Source organism: Peromyscus maniculatus, chromosome 8 (genome assembly GCF_049852395.1).
Source record: "Peromyscus maniculatus bairdii isolate BWxNUB_F1_BW_parent chromosome 8, HU_Pman_BW_mat_3.1, whole genome shotgun sequence".
Classification (NCBI taxonomy): Eukaryota; Metazoa; Chordata; class Mammalia; order Rodentia; family Cricetidae; genus Peromyscus; species Peromyscus maniculatus.
This window is the reverse complement of record NC_134859.1, coordinates 102239507-102255616: the sequence shown is the minus strand read 5'-3', so window position 1 is coordinate 102255616 and position 16110 is coordinate 102239507. Positions and strand designations below refer to the sequence as shown.

Sequence of the window (16110 nt, the reverse complement as noted above, 5' to 3'; positions counted from 1 at the left end):
GAGAGATGGCTCAGTGGTTAAGAACACTGGGTGATCTTCCAGAGGACCCAGGTTTGAATCCCAGCATCTACATGACGGCTCACAACAGTCTATGACTCCAGTCCTAGGGTGTAGCAAAAATCCTAATTGGCCTTAATATAAAAACCTGGAGTCAGATATAGGGCAAATGCTGAAAGATCAGAAAGACACAGGAGCAAGCCACAGCCACCACCTCTTACCTTGCCAACTCCTCAGCCTGAAAGAGACCGAGCTCCTGCCTCCTGCCTCCTTATATTCCTCTCTCTAGCCAGCAATATCACTTCCTGTCTCCACCTCCCTAGTGCTGGGATTAAAGGCGAGAGATCCCATGTGTGTGCGCCACCACTGGCTCTGTTCTTCTTTTAGACTGAATCCATCTTGTGTAGGCCAGGGTGGCCTTGAATTCCTGATCTTCCTGCTTCCTCCTCCCAAGTGCTGGGATTAAAGGTGTGTGCCACCACTACCTGGCTTCTACGGTTATCTAGTGGCTAGCTGCACTCTGACCTCCAGGCAAGCTTTATTTGACAGAACACAAAGTATCACCACATCAGGGGATCTGAGTCTGGTCTCCTCAGGCACTGCACAGACAAGGTGCACAGATATATATATGCAGACAAAACACTCATACACATAAAATAAAAATAAACCTTGGCGTGGGGACCACCAATGAACTTTCAGTGCCCTCCTTAACCCATCAAAACCTGGGTTTAAATATTCTTTGAGCATAGTACCACTTAGCACTGTCCTTTATGCCTTGGGACTTCCAGATAAGACACTGTGCCCCTCAACTAAGTCCTGGAAATGACAATGTCCAGGCCACTATGAGGACTATTCTTGTTGTCAACTTTACGACATCTGGAATGAACTAAAACCCAATGACTGGGCATACCTGTGAGGGATTCTTTCTTAATTAAACCATTTGAGGTGGGAAGACCCACCTTTAATCTGGGCCACACTTTCTGCTGGGAGCCTACATGAAGAACATGGAAGAAGCAGGTTCCCTCTTTGCCTGCTTGCCCTCCCTCTTACTGGCAAGACCAGTCCTTCACTGGCATTAGAGCACACTTCTTCAGGACTCACGCATAAACTGAAGACCAGCTGAGACATCCAGCCTCAAGGACTGAACAACTAATGGATTCTTGGACCATCTGTTGACAGACAGCCATTGTTGAACTAGCTAGACCACAGCCTGTAAGCCATATGTATATACTCATTCTATAAGTTCTGTTCTCCAGAGAACCCTGATACAGCCACTCAGCCATGCATTTCTCCGTTCAATGCACGTAACAAGCACCTGCAGCAGGAATAACCTACAGCTCGAAAGAAAATAGTTGAAAATTAGTTTCTCAATTCTTCTAGTTTGCTTTCTATTGCTTCGGTAAGAGGAAAGGGTTGGCTGGGCAGCAGGCTTTAAAAAGAGCAATGGGAGCCAGGTGGTGGTGGTGCACACCTTTAATCTCAGCATTAGGGAGGCAGAGCCAGGCAGATCTCTCTGAGTTCGAGGACAGCCTGGTCTGCGAGATCCAGGAGATGTAAGGAGTATATCCTTAATTATGTCACTAGCCTGCGACGGTGTGCCCTCTGTGCCCTCTCTTTTCCGTATTGCCTCTCCTTCTGTATTCTCTCTCTCTCTCTCCCAATAAAGCTCCAGAAAGGTAACCATGGCTCGTGATTCTTCTGCCACCGCAGCATCCAGTAATCAGCATGGCCGTGGCAGCAAGCCATGAGTGCTGCCACTTAACCAACAGGAGAGGCACCAAAACTACACAGAGAAATCCTGTCTCAAAAAAAAAAAAAAAGAGGAAAGGGTTTATTTGGCTTACAGGTCACAGTCCATCATCAGGGGAAGCCACGGCAGAAACCTGAAGACAGGAAATGAAGTAGAGCCCATGGGGGAATGCTGCTCACTGGCTTGTTTTCCTCAGTTTGTTTACAGACCCTTTTCTTACTTACTGTTTGTTTATTCATGAGATGGTCTTGCTGTGTAGCCCAGGCTGGCTGGAACTCACCACATAACCCGAGCTAACTCTGACTCAGGCATAGGTTACCAAGACTGGCTTCTGGTTTTTTTACTTTTAGTGCTAACTTTCCTCTTTAGACTCTACAGTTCATTGTCTAGTTCAGTACTAAAGACAAGGATAACATAAATGGATTCAGGCTGGAGAGATGACTTAGAGGTTAATAGCACTGGCTGCTCTTCTAGAGGATCCAGGTTGGATTCCTAACACCTACATGGTGGCTCACATCCATGTGTTACTCCAGTGCCAGGGAACGTGACACCTTCTTCTGGCCTCTGTCAGCATCAACTATGTAGATGGTGCACACACATTCAGACAAAACATTCACACACAAAATAAAAATAAAGTAAATCTCTTAAAAAGAAAGCAAACATTGAGCCTGTATGATAATGAGTATTCAGAGACGGGTAATGCCTAGGGGGCGCTCACCAACCTAAGACAGAGCACCTGTGTGGCCTGGGCATGTGTCTCCATGACAGGTAAGGTGACCTGCTGACGTCCCACGCAACCCAAGTCAGAAGCTCATTTTTTAATAAAAGGGGGACCTGTAGGTCCCTGGCCCCCGTTTTGGGTAATTGTTGCCTTGCTTGCTGACCTTGACCTTGATATTCTCCCTATGCTAATTCCCTGCTAGGTTCTACTCTCCTGAATGCTTAAGGGAAGTTCCTTGTCTGTGTATCCTGCATAATGGGCGTTAACAGCTTAGATGCAAGATTGTAAAACATCAGCAGCTCAGGGGTTCTCCCATTGTGCTATAAACCTGTATTTAAGACCTCTTCCCTCCTTTAATAAACAGCATTCGGCACTAAATTAAAAAATAAATTAAAAAAAAAAAAAAAAAAAAAAAAAAACAAGCAAGAGCTGGGCGTGGTGGTGCACACCTTTAATCCCAGCACTTCAGAGAAAGAGGCAAGAGGATCTCTGTAGAGGCCAGCCTAGTGTACACAGTGAGCTCCAGGCCAGCACTACACAGAACCTGCCCCACAAAAGCACATAAACACACACACACACACACACACATCAAGAACCAAGCAAAGACAACAAGACCCCAAAGGGACTGATCTTTAATGGAAGACTTTAAGACACTGTATGTAGTGAAATGGGGGAAATGCCTATTTACTGACAGCAGAAAGGGAACAGATCATCATCCACTTACTCACTGTAGCCGTACCAAATGTTACAGATTTGTGCCAAAGAAGAAAACCAAAGGTGGCTGCCCAGAACAGTCTCCCTGTGTGAACTGAAGGGTGTCATGGGTTAAGAGAAATTCAAGATCAACTCTTTGAGACTAGGGTGGTGGGACTGTCCCTGACACGTGTAGAAACTTCTAGGTGCCATCCTTAGCCCCGCTCCCCGCCCCACCCCAAAAGAGACATACTTTGTGAGTTTTCCATTCAAAGCTTTAATTGACGTAGAAATTGTAGTAGTTTGAATAAGAATAGCCCCTTAGGCACCTGCATTTGAATGCTTGTTCCCCATTGGTGGAACAGGGAAGGATTAGGAAGCATGGCCTGGTGTGTCACTGGGGGTGGGATTTAAGTTTTCAAAAGACCAGGCCATTCTAAATCAGCTCTCTGGGGCCTCTTGAAGATAAGGATGCGAGCTCTCAGCTACTGCTCCAGCACCATGCCTGCCTGCTGCAATGATTCCCATCATGATCTTGGACTCCAGTTCTCTGAAACTGTAAAGAAATCCCCAATAAACTCTTTCTTCCGTAAGTAGCTTTGGTCCTAGAAAAACAGAGATCTAACATAGGACGTTCAAACACTCTAAATGAAACCATTAACAAAGCCCCAAATTCCCTGACATGTAGATCCTTTGTGTATGGTCACCCTACATGTTCAAGAAACTAGTTGTAGCTGGGCAGGCATGGTGGCGCATACCTTTAGTCCCAACACTTGAGGGGAAGAAGTAAATGGGTCTTTATGAGTTTGAGGACAGCCTCGTCTACATAGTTAGTTTTAGGCCAGCAAAACTACATGGAGAGCAAAAGACGGGGAAACAAATAACAGAAGCAGGGTGGTGGCGCACGCCTCTAATCCCTGCACTTGGGAGGCAGAGGCAGGCAAATCTCTGTGCGTTCAAAGTCAGCCTGGTCCAGGACAGCCAGGACTACACAGAGAAACTCTGTCTTGAAAAACCAAAATAAATAAATAAACAAATTTTAAATAGATAAATAAATAAAAGGAGTGAGTATCTCTCCTACCTAACCAGGGCGAAGGTCCCTGAAGCCAGCAATCAAACTTTCCTTGGATGACAGCGTCCACTAGTGGCCAGCAAAGGCATGGCACTACGTATGTTACTAAATGCTTTCTCCACCCACGCCCAACTATTTATTTATTATTCAGTTTGAGGTAAGGTCTTGCTACTCATCCCTGGCTGGTCTCAAAGGTGTGGCAATCCTACTGCCTCAGCCTTCTAAGTACTGGGAACATAGGCTTGAGCCACCACTCCTGGCTAATTTCTAATATACACACAAAATGCCAAGTCTCATTTGATAGAAAACTTCCATCCATGACCGATAAATGCAAAGTCACTAGATCAGAGGAAAATGACCCACATTGTGATGGTTAATAGTGACTGTTGACTTGGCACGATCTACGAGTCCAGCCTGGGCATCCCTGTGAGAATTTATCTTCATTAGGTTAATTGAGGTGAAAATGTGGGCAGTGCCATTCCTTGGGCTGGTGTGTCCCAGGAGAAAGCGGAGAGTTAGCCAAGTGGGACATTCCTCACTCTCAGCTTCCTGACTGCAGATACAATGTGACCAACCAACTCGAGTTCCTGCTGCCATGACCAAAACAAACCCCTCCTCCTCCTCAAGTATGCTCCTTCTCAGTTATTTTGTCACAACAGGAAAAGTAACCAATACACAAATTTAGATACATTGACATAATAAAGATAATCAATTTCCATGTTTACTTGCCCCATTCCCTTTTTACCTTAAACAAAGGTATGTGTATGGGTGTTTTGTCTGCACATATGCCTATACAGTGCCATGGAGGCAAGAAGAGGCAGCAGCCGGAGTCACAGGTGGTTGTGAGCAGTCATGTTGGTGCTGGGAATTGAATGGGTCCTCTGGAAAAGTAGCTCGTGCTTTTAACCACCAAACCATTACAGTAACCCCTTTCCCCCTTTGCCTTTCTATTTATTCATTCATTTATTTTGAGTCTCAAGTGATAGCCCAGAATAGCCTCAAATGTGTGTCAATCCCTCTGCCTCAACCTCCCTCCAGAGTGCTGGAATTACTGTACTTTAAGCCATCCCAGCTTTTGCCCCTTGAAAAAGTTGCAGGGCACAGCATGGTGGCACACACCTGTAATCCCAGCACTTCGGAGAGGGAGGCAGGAGGGTCAGGAGTACAGATCCTTGGCTACACAGTAAGCCAGATATCAGTCTGAGCCACAAGAAATCCTGTCTCAAAAAAAAAAAAAAAAGAAAAGAAAAGAAAGGAAGAAAGAAAGGCAGGGAAGGGGACAACGCGGGAGATATGGCTCAGTAGCTAAGAGCATTTTCTACTCCTACAGAGGACCTGGGATAGGTTTCCACATAGCAGCTCACAACCACCTGTAACTCCAGTTCCTGGGGTCCAACGCCCCCTTCTGGCCTCCACTGCTCTTACATGCACGCGGTGTACATACACTCCCACAGGCATGTACATAAAAATAAGTAAGTAAAATAAAAATCCATGTGGGGGCGGCGGCTGGAGAGATGGCTCAGAGGTTAAGAGCACTGGTTGCTCTTCCTGAGGACCTGAGTTCAATTCCCAGCAACCACATGACAGCTCACAACCATCTGTAATGAGATCTGGTGCCCTCTTATGGCAAGTGCACACATAATAAATAAATAAATAGAATATATTTTTTTAAAAATCCATGTAGCTTAAGCCATCTCAGTTATTTCCTAGCTTCCCTAGGCTACCATCTACCATTAAACTCCTAAAACTAACATGCATGCTTAAACAAGTTTATAGTTGTTTTCCTAAATAAGTACCATTGTAAAAAGCTAGTTGCTCTCCATTTCTAATGCAAAAGTTCACTTCCCCTGCACTGAGACTCTGCATATTGGTAAATCAATAAAGTGTCACTGGTATTTACAAGTACTGGGAAGGGAAGAAGCATCAGAGTTAACGGGTAAGGAGTCATACCCAGCCACCCGAGAGATACTTCACTGGTAACAATATTATAGGATCCTAAATGTCCAATGTTTCAACAAACAGACAATAGCTAGAATTTGGGGTACAGCTAGAAATTTAGAATGAAACACTGAGAACAACCAAGAAACATGTGCCCCGTAGAGGGTTTCTCACTCTACTTTCCTGGGCCAGATCCTAGTTTAGAGCAAGCAATCAGGACAAGGGCACTGCTTGGTGGTACAAGGCTTGCCTACTTATGTGAGGACCCTGGGTTCAATCCCCAACACTGGGGTAGGGATATAGAATAGGTAATGATTCTGAGTCTGCCAGTATTTACTACATCTAGGGAGACAAAGCCCGATTGCTTTTAGAGTTCTGGAAAATGCAAAGATGGACAAACAGTCATTCGCCTGATGCTAGCTAAGGTCTAATAAGAGATATGATAGATATGCAAAAAACTGACACAGATGAATATGCTACACATGGGACATAATTTCCCTGTATGAGGTGCTCCAGGAAGACGGAGAGCAAGGGAGCAATAAGAGAGGAAACAAGGGGAGACGACCTGGTCTAAAGCACTTCCCTGGGAATTAGGGATGTGGCTCAGTGGCGCAATACTTGTCTAGCATGCATGAGGCCTTCACTTTGATTCCCCCAACACCTCCAAAAAAGGGGGAGATGGGTCAGTCAGCCAGTGCTTGCTGTGTAAGCATGAAGACCTAAGTTTGGATCCCCACCTCCTACGCTGAGAGCACAGCACAGAGGCACGCACCTGTAATCCCAGCTCGGGAGGTGGAGACAGGAGGATTGCCGGGGTTTGTTGGCCAGCCAGTCTAGCTGAATTATCTCAACAAATAAGGTGGACCCACGCAGGGACACGTTCAGAGCCAGAGGATGGGAGGAGGACTGGGAAATGCTCTTACAGACACGAGACGGCCACTGTACCCATGAACTCACCAGAGCTATTATTACCCACACAAGGTCAAATCAGCAAGATCGGTCAATATTCCAACAGGCTAGGTGGATTATTAACAAAAAAGGGGAAGAACACGAAGCGGGGAGAGGAATGTACTAGAGGTGCCTACAGGGAATGGGAGGCAGGAGTTGGGGGTTCTTGGGGGAACAGGGAGTCCATGTGATCAAGATGTACTGTTTACATGAATGAAATTGTCAAAGAATAATTAAAGATATGTATGTATATTTGTATTTTCGAGACTGGATCATACTATGTAGCTCTGGCTGTCCTGAAACTCATTATGTAGACCAGGCTGGCCTTGGCTAATTCACAAAGATCCACCTTCCTCTGCCTCTCAAGTGCTGGAATTAAAGGTGTGTGTGACTATTACATCTGGTTAAAGATATTAAAAAGTAAAATAATGGATAGGCAAGATGGTTCAGTGGTAACGGTGCTTGCCACCCAGCCTGCCAGCCTTCGGTTAATCCTCGGGACCTGGCACTGACTCCTGTAAGTTGTCCTCTGGCCTCTAAGGTGGAGAGCCATCGAGGAAGACTCCCAATGTCAACCTTACCTCCATATGCATTCACACACACACACACACACACACACACACACACACACACACACACGGACACGGACACGGACACACACAGACACACGGACACATGGACACACGGACACGGACACACACATGAACAATCTGAAAACACACTACACAAAGCATTTTACTCAGTATTTAGCAAAAATGCATCAAGAATACTAATAGTAGGGGCCTGGAGAGATGTCTCAGTGGTTAAGAACACTGGCTGCTCTTCCAAAGGACATAGGTTTGATTCCCAGCACCCACATGGCAGCTCACAACTGTAACTCCAGTTCCAGGGGACCTAACACCCTCTTCTGGTCTCCCTTGGTACCAGGCACACACGTGGTGTGCAGATATACATGCATGAAGAAGAACACCCATACACATAAGTTAGTATTTCTTAAAAAGAATGCTAATAGCGGTAAATTAATAAAAAATAAATTGAAGTATGTCCCGGACATTGCCACAAGACACAGACTAAAAGGAGTTGAAATGGGTAAAGGGTCAAGGAAAGAGAAAAAAAAAAGATGACAGTCATCTGTATCCCAAGTTCGGTCCCCAAATTTGAGCAAGAGAAAGAAAACAAAGTTCCAGTGAGTGGTGAGCATGTGTACAGGAGGCTGGGGCTGGTTATAAACAGGGGCAAGAGTTGAGGGACTTGTTCAGGGCAGTGAGGAGTCACTGTAGGCTGAACATGATGGGGACATCTCCAGGTTTGTGCTCTCAGAGATGCGTCTGGCACCAAAGCACAAAGCAATCAATTTATTGAAACCATTTCATCCAGTTTAAGGAGCAAGGCCAACGGTAGCACCATAATGGCCAGATCTGAGAGATTCTTGCCACCCTCCCACCATACTCCCCTGAGCACCCCCTCCCACCCCCACATACACAGATCTAAGGACAAAGGAGATGTAGGAGGAGAGGGTGCCACAGGTCACATTACAGGTTTACATCTGATAACAGCCAGGTCATCCCAAGACTGAGGATGTAGGTCAGTGTGAGCACGTTCCAGTACAAGGTCCTGGCTTCCTTCCCCAGGGAAGAAGAGGAAGAAGGCGGAAAAGAAACACACGCCTCTGCTCGGCTAGTCCCCAGCACCCCCACAGACACCGGGGCCAGGATTAGGGAATGGTTACAATCCTGTACTATTTCCTCTTGCCTTTGCTACGGGATGACCAGCTTCCGCCTTGACCTGATCCTTCAAATCTCACCTCTGTCACTAAATCTCCAGTGTGGAAAATTGGGCTGCCCTGAAATGTACCATTTCCACCCTAAAATTTTTCTGCTTCCACAGAAAACAGAAGGGCGGGCAGATGGGGAGATGGAAACATAGTCAGGCGGGAAAATTGGGACAGCTGGGCTGGACTCTCTCCCCTGTGTAGGACAGAGGCCTTTGGGGCAAGCAAGACAGTAGAAGACAGCCTGGCGGGGTGCACATCTTTAATCCCAGCACTTGGGAGGCAGAGGCAGCAGATCTCTGAGTGCAAGGCCAGCCTGGTCTATGTAGTGTGTTCTAGGATGGCCAGAGCTACATAGTGAGACCCTGTCTCTAACCCCCCACACCCCCAAAACAACAAAAAGATAGTTGAAGAGAAGAAAGCACATTAGGACACAGACCAGTCTTCCAGTCCAGGAGTACATATTCAGCCAGGTTTATTTTCATTTTTTTATGAGTATGAATGTTTTATCTGCATGTCTATATATGCACCACATATGTGTTTGGTGCCCACAGAGGTCAATAAAAGGCATCAGATCCCCTGGAACTGAAGTTATAGATGGTTTTCAACCGCCATGTGGGTGCTGGGAACTGAACCCAGGTCCTCTGCAAGAGCAGCCAGTGCTCTTATCCACTGAGCAGATCCTGTAGCCACCTACTGCTTTTTAAGATGGTGGCTAAAAGGTAGGCAGGAGAGGCCAGCTCTGCCTAGGGCTCTGAAAGAGCACTCTGTGTATCCAACACCTGCTGTGGGCTGTCACACACCCTGCTTGCAGACTCAACCTCTTGAGGCCCGACCTTTTGAATCATATGACCCACCTCCCCTAAGTCAGTGGTTCCCAACGCAGCAACCCTTAATACAGTTCCTCATGTTGTGACCCCCAACCATAGAATTATTTTCATTGCTACTTCATAATTATAATTTTGCTACTGTTTCGAATCATAATGTAAACATCTGTTTTCTGATCTTAGGTGACCTCTAGGAAAGGGTCCTTTGACTCCCCTGGGTTGAGAACCACTGCTCTAAGTCTTCAGGGGCTGGCAAGGTACTTGGTATTATTCTCTGTAGCTTCTACTCCTTGAACACAGTAACCGTGTGAAACCCGTCCGTTAAAGGACACAGTACTCATCTTTGCCAGGAATGGGACAGGGCCTCCTGCCCTAGAAGCCTTAACAGCCCACAGCCAAGACTCCACTTCAGATTATTTTCTGGATAAAAAGGCTTTTAACTAACTTCATCTCCCTGGAATCAGTCATACAATTTTTTTTCAAGATAGGGTTTCTCTGTTTAGCTGTGGCTATCCTGGAACTTGCTTTGTAGGCCAGGATGGCCTCAAACTCACTGCAACCCACCTGCCTCTGCCTATCGAGTGCTGGAATCAAAGTCGTGTGCCACCTTGGCCACAATTTTTTTTTTTTTTTTTTTTTTTTTTTTTTTTGGTTTTTTGACACAGGGTTTCTCTGTGTAGCTTTGGAGCCTGGCCTAGAACTTACTCTGTAGCCCAGGCTGGCCTCAAACTCACAGAGATCCGCCTGCCTCTGTCTCCGTCTCCCTAGTACTGGGATTAAAAGCATGCATAACCACCACCACCAGGCTCCATACAAATATTTTTATTTACCTTGGAAATCAGCCTTTCTCCAGGGCCAGCTTCCTACCCAGCCCCAACTCTGGTGGAAGGCAGTGCACTGAGTTCCCAAATCCTCTTTCTCCTTTCTGTCTTCAGGTGAAGCAGAGAAGCCTTGGCAAGGCTGGTGGGCTGAGACTCTGCCAGCCCTGACTGGTTTTAAGCAGTTACAGGTGAGGCAGCAGACCTCCACCTTCTCACCTTTCCAGAAGAACATCCCCTTGATCTCCCCCATCAACATCCACACTCACACTCACCCACACACACCCTTGGTAGGAACAAGGCTACAGAGTTAGAGCCAAAGGCCGTGACCACCTACAGCCCCATTCGATGGAGCAAGGAAGAGCTCAGCCAGGGACACCTCAAAGCATCCTTCTTCCTCCCTGGCTGCGTCCCCTCAGTAGCTGACCTGGAAAGATGGGTGGACACTTAGCCAGCCTTCCTCAATCCTCTCATCCACCACTTCCTCCTGTTTTCTCAGTCTCGGGACAAATCCTATTGTCTCAGCCCTCTGACCAGAAGGCTGGTCAACGAATCCGGTAAGAATGGACCTAGGGAGATGCTAATGTATGGAAGGACTCACAGCCCAGCCCGTTTACTGTCCCCCGACCCCCTTTCATAACCAAGAGTGGGTAACTGGACCAAAATAACCTAGCATGCGGAGTCCTAGAAGCCTTCTAAGCAGTCAAGGGTCCGCTTTCCACTTTGGAATGTGCCCTACCCCCATCCCTAACACCACTCCCCTCCCAGCCACATAACAGACAATGTTGGGGGGAGGGGGCTCTCCGGGAGTACAAAGCCACGCTTCCATAAATCCTCATGTCTGTACTTCAGGATCAAGATCATGAAGTCCTAAGTGATTTAGAACTTTGTACGTGTAAAAGTGTGGGCGTGAGGTGGAAGCGGAAAGCGCTCTGGAAAAACCAGGGGCGAGTAAGGGGTGGGATCCAGAGCTTAGGCCTCCACAAGGAGAGGCGCCGCAGGCCTCTGAAATTCCAAACTTCCCGCGGAGAGACCCGGAGCCCTCGCCTCCCGATTCCAACCAGACTACTAGGTCTCCGCTCGCGCGCCCCTGGAAGTCTGAACCGAAAGAGCAAGGAGCCAGGCTCGGTTCCTCCCATTCCCTCGGGTCACAGAAACCTGCCTTCCCCACGCACCGCAGCGAAATGAGGAAAAGGACGCCAACCTACAGTCACCGTCAACCGTGGCCTCCCACAGCGTGAGTAGGTAGAAGGACACCTCTCGGACACTCGGATCGTGGAGTCCTTCCTTGGCCGTCCACCTCCGGACGCAGCACCCGGCTTTCCTGACCCATTAAGTCCCCAGCTGGCTCGGGTTTGGAAACTTTCTGCGAACTTGCGGAGTGGGTGCAATCGTCGCCCGCCCCTCGGGTTCCCACCCCGAGCCTGGCCCTCGCCCTCTCCCAGCCAGCTGGACCCAGATCTTCCGGCCTGCCGATGGCGAGGGCGGAGCGCCGAGGCAGCAGCTCTTACCTGGGACTCGCAGCCAGCCCGCTTCGGCGTCGCGCTGAGAGCCAACTTTGGCCCCAGGCAGGGCGCCGGCAGGCGTAGGAGGGACTCAAAGAAGGGCGCAGGGCCAGAGCCTGCTCCGGTGGGACTAACCAGGCCTAGGCAGAGGTGTAGGGCCTTCCTTCCCGGGACCCCGGACTGAGCTGGGTGCGCTCGATGGCTCGCTCTCCCGCCCTTCTCCCCTGGCGCAGCGCTCCCCTCTCTCGGCCAGGGTGGGCCGGGCTGCATCACCGTGACATCACCTCCATTCCGGGCGCTCCTTCGGCGCCAGCAGCGCTCCAGGTACTAGCGATCCGCATCCCCAGTAACAAAGCGCGCCTGGCCCTGCCCCCTCGGACTCACCTCCAGGCTCGGCCGCTGAGCACTTCCGAGCTGGGAAGGGAGATCCGAGTTTCTGGCCAAGCTGGAGTGTGGGTTGTTGCTGTTTACTGCCACGCCCCCGCACGCGGGCGCGCGCGCACTTGCGCGTACTCACTTTCTGGACTCGCCTTTCTCTCCCGAAAGCGGTTCGGGGTGCAATCCAGCACACTTCTTGGTTGCATCTCCCAGCGATCGCACTCACCCACAGACGCTCAGTGGCCACCTTGGCGAGTTTCCCCGTGACAGACACCCAGCCTTTGTCACTTTCGTCCTGGCTTTCCCATGAGACACATGCCTGGCACAGTTCGCTGCTCCCCGCTGGAGCGAGGCGCACACTCAGACGTAAAGTCCGTCTTTGTCACGCCTTCCGCGCCCCCTCCCCTCTCGAGCTTGCACACGAGGACACAGCACACACTGAGCGCCCCCCTCTTTCATGCGTGATCCTCCCGGGAGAGCCCAGTCTCCAAGATCATGAGGGATGCCACGGCATATGCCCCTAACTCTGTGGACTGAGCCCAGAACCCCTGCGAGTTATTGGCCAGCATCTTCGTCGGCCTGACTACTCCGCGCCGGAGTTTCTCTCATCGCGGGTTCCCCTCCCCGCGTCCCGGTTCCCTGTGGTGACCTGTCCTAATTAGCCTTCTCAGTTTTGTTCCCGAGGTACAGTGTTCAACGCTATCCCTGTGGTCCCTGCGCTCCTGACCACATTGTTCCTGACTCCGAGTCCGGCCACTCCTGAAGTCAGGGGACCTTTCCACGAATTCGGATTCCCCTGAACCCCACCCCCACTCCCTGCCAGGGTGGATCCACCAGTTACCACCCTTTCTTCTCCAGCCCCAGGAATCCGCTGAAAAGAAACCGCAGAAATAGGGAAGCGAATCCCAGCAGAGGCCTCTCTGGCCCAGTAAACAAGAGATTTTCTTTTTTTTCCGGCCACTTTCCCTGGGGCTTGAGATCCCTCGGGAGTGGGCTGCGCTGTCCTCGGAGCACTGAGTGGGTCTGATTGGGTTGCGCTGTATCCCCGGAAGGGACAAATCGCAAGAGCAAGAGGTTGTTGGGCCTGACAGGGGCCCTGGGGACGCGGGAGAGGGCAGGGCGTCGGGTCTCAGGGTGCGGGTTCTCGTGACGCCGAGTTGCCTGGGGGATCGCCAGGAGCGCGGTCGGAGCCAGCCGGTGGCAGGGCAGGCGGCAGGGCGTGTTTGCTCAACCCTGAGCGCCCTCGAGGGGGAGGGGAGGCAGCTGGTCACAGGCGAGGGGATAGCCAGGTAGAGGAGGGCAGGGAGCTGGTGACCCGTACCTCCCCGGCTGGCTGTGTGTTTGCGTGCCTCCATCTATGACAACCTGGAGTCTAAACTCAATGAATCACCCGGAGTTGCCGGAGCGATAAACCTCAGGCCGGTTCCTCCCCTCGCACACAGCTCGGCTCTTTTCTGACTCTGGGAGGAATGTTTGCTTAGGAGGGGGCGGTGGGGACTGTGGGGCCCAGGATTTCTAGAACCCTGAATCCTTTTCTGTGCCTTGCCGTTTCTGGCCGGTCTGGGGCAAAGCCCGAACTATTTCAGTGGGTGGCTGCTGCAGGGGTACCTTCTCCCACCCCAAGGTTAAGGATCCAGTGAATGGCGCAGGCAGTTGGTGCCCACGCTAGCTAGAAAGGCAAACATACTGGTTAGACCTAAGTGAGCGGAATGAGTCGCCCTGGCCTCTGCCTGCTTTTCATTAACTAGGCGACTGATGCCTAACTCTGCTGAGATGGCTCATTGGCATCTGTGAGACGCCAGCTAAGGGAGCCGGTGGGGGTCAGGGACCCAAGGAAGGGAAGTGGTCCAAGACTGGTGGCAGGACCCTGCAAACCATCTCGATTTTCCTTCTCTCTTCTCTTTCCCCTACAGCCTCCAAAACTGTGACTATTTTTGCCAAGCATAGCAGCTCACACCTGTAATTCTAACACTTGGGAGGTAGAGGCAGGAGGATCAGGAACTCAAGGTCATCCCAAGACCACCCTGGACTACACAAGATTCTGTCTCAAAACAAAGCCACCACTCTTAGCCCCCCCCCCCCTTCCCCACCAGGTAGGGGTATCTAGCATCTGGTCACCCACTGGGCGTCATTTAAAAAGGGACTGGCCCCGCAGTGGCCGAGCCCTGCCCTCAGCCAGCCTTGAGAGGCGGCTGTCGGGCAGTAGAAATGAGGCCAGTATCTGAGAACTCTGTGCTCTTCCCTGTTCGCCCAGGCACCCTTCTGGAACAAGATCTGCCTTCAAAGGACAAAGCAAGTCCCTCTGGGCAGATGATTCCCACCTCTGGTTCTCCAAGATTCCTATTGCGCTCTGCTTAGGTCTTAAGAGAAAGAGTTGGGAGCCCTGCCAGTGAGTCAGTCCTGCTGTGGGCTGCTGCTTGAGACCGGGAGTACTTTAAAGTTCCTTAGATCGGCAGCAGCTCTGGGACCCCAGCCACAGGAACAGCTGTGCCCCCTGATGCCTCTCACCCTGATTTAACCCAATAGCTACTCTGTTTTCACAAAGTATAACAGCCGCCAGAAATGGCCTGTTGCAGGAACTGCCCACCTGCTCCCGAAAGCATGCCTGGAGTTGTGAGGCTGGCAAGGAGCACAGCCTGGAGTTGTGAGGCTGGCAGGGAGCACAGCGCTGTCCTCACCTTCTTTTCTCTCTAGATACTCGAGTTCCTGCTGAAAGGCAGACTGACGCCATCTTTATTCACTTGGCCTGTCTTTGAGCTGCCCGGAGGCCCCTCGATCTCAGAGTCTTAGAAGTGCCACGCGCTAGCTGTGTGACTCTCTGACCCCTCACTTTCCTCTTTGGTAAAACGAGAGTGATAACCCCACCCTCCAAATACAACGTGTCTAGAATGTTCTCCCCCCCCCCCCCCACGCGCCTGGCACTTACAGATGGGTCTGAGGCCAGACTCTTTTTCCCTGTGTGACGATGGTCCAGCCCTCGGAGCCACAGATCTCTCCACAAAAAGGCAGCTAATTGTTCCGAAACCACACACTGGAAGAAGTTGCTTCTCCAGCATCCTTTCAATTCCATTCACCATCGCTAGAGAAGGCCTGCCAGTCTGTGTCCTGCTGAGCTCTGGCTTGTGCTGGTCTTTCTGTCTTCAAGCTTTGTCTCTTCTACCCCACCTCTGTCTGAACAAAAGTGTTTAAAACTCCCCCTTGCGTCAGTGTTCTTGCCTCTGAGAAGCCTTCCTCATTTCCCCTAGAAAGGACTTTTTGTTGTTTTGAGGCAGGGTTTATCTGTGTGGCTCTGGCTGTCCTGGAACTTTGTAGACCAGGCTGGCCTCAAACTCACAGAGACCCACCTGCCTCTGCCTCCCAAGTGCTGAGATTAAAGGTGTGAACCAACAGGCCTGGATCAGAAAGGATTATCTTATGGGGCTCGAGATGGTTCAGCAATTAAGAGCACTGTTGGTGCACACCTTTAATCCCAGCATTTGGGAGGCAGAGGCAGGTGGATCTCTGAGTTCAAAGCCAGCCTGGTCTATAGAGCTTGTTCTAGGACAGCCAAGGCTACACAGAGAAACCCTGTCTCAAAAAAAAAAAAAGCCAGGGTAGAAACCTGGTGGCCCATTTTGGGTATAGTCAACCCATGTGCTACAGGTCACACCCATTCCCAAGAAGGAAGTTTTAGTATCCCAGGAGCAGGGATC

General features: G+C 50.0%; 1 protein-coding gene across 17 annotated transcripts in view; it reads right to left on the bottom strand.

Annotated features, from left to right (window-relative positions):
* Gprc5c (G protein-coupled receptor class C group 5 member C) overlaps window positions 1-16110 on the bottom strand; it is a 43065-nt gene that overhangs the window by 9673 nt on the left and 17282 nt on the right. For 2 of the 17 annotated variants that reach the window (XM_006970431.3, XM_006970432.3), the window contains exon 1: window positions 12425-12557. The exons of 4 other annotated variants lie outside the window; for them this stretch is intronic. The gene's annotated coding sequence lies outside the window, so the exon portion shown is untranslated. Of the gene's footprint in view, window positions 1-6943; window positions 7659-11710; window positions 11973-12046; window positions 13219-16110 lie in introns of those variants that run through there. 11 more of the 17 variants (XM_015993569.3, XM_076543692.1, XM_076543688.1 and 8 more) reach the window with 11 other exon arrangements.